At 39.9% G+C, this 907-nt stretch overlaps 1 protein-coding gene across 1 annotated transcript in view; it reads left to right on the forward strand.

Moving 5' to 3' along the window:
- Positions 1–907, forward strand: part of LOC109375874 (protein FAM91A1-like) — an 81733-nt gene that overhangs the window by 42400 nt on the left and 38426 nt on the right. The gene's annotated exons all lie outside the window — the stretch shown is intronic.

Genomic DNA, 907 nt, shown 5'->3' on the forward strand with positions numbered 1-907 from the left:
TGCATTTAAATTGCTAAAATTAAACTCTTATGAGATACTAGTTTTTGTCATATATGTTATAAACTCCATCCCTTCTTTTTCAGCCTTCAAAACCTCTTACATTCCAGTAGAAAACTCTCTCTACAAGTCCTTAACTTTGTTCACTCATTCCAGGTAACAAAAACCAAAAGATCCAAATGGTATTTGTATAGAGCTTTATAGTGTGCCAAACACTCCCATGTTTGTTTTGAGTCCCCACAGCAGTAAGACAGGAAATAAGCATTAATTTAAATGTATAAAGGCAGACACTGAGATTCAGGAAGTTAATGGACTTGCACATGGTTTCACCAGCCAGGTCTTCAGGGCCTAAAGCTTGGACTGTGTTCTCTGCCAGTGCTTCATTAAACGGAACCGTGCTGAGCATCTACTGTGCATCATACTCGATGCTAGTTCTTGAGCCTGGTCCACTGCAGTAGTAACTGCAGTGAGTCTCCACTGCTGAGAGTGGTTGCGTGTTGCGGCAGTGAAAGCCAGTGCTCTGGACATTTTGTCACGTCTGACCATCTGTCTCCCCCAACTCCAACCCCACCTAGCAAAGAAAGGATACCCTTGACTTGATTTATAGATAAACTTTTAGAAAGGACTATTTCTGTTCAGAATATCTGAAATCAATATGTGGGAGTTTTGTTTCATTCATTCTTTCGATAAATACTCGTGTCTACTCTATGCCAGACCCTTTAGCAGATGCTAGGGAAACAGTGATGTCTAAGACACTAATGGAGCTTATAGTGTCATATGAGACACTAGTCAAGTAAACGCTGAAATACATAAGTAATTACAGATTTCAGTAAGTACTTCGAAGGAATCAGACTCCTTCAAATCTGATGGAATCCAAAGGTCGACCTAATTCAAATCGGTAGAGAAGATA

This window comes from Hipposideros armiger, unplaced genomic scaffold (assembly GCF_001890085.2).
Source record: "Hipposideros armiger isolate ML-2016 unplaced genomic scaffold, ASM189008v1 scaffold_997, whole genome shotgun sequence".
Classification (NCBI taxonomy): Eukaryota; Metazoa; Chordata; class Mammalia; order Chiroptera; family Hipposideridae; genus Hipposideros; species Hipposideros armiger.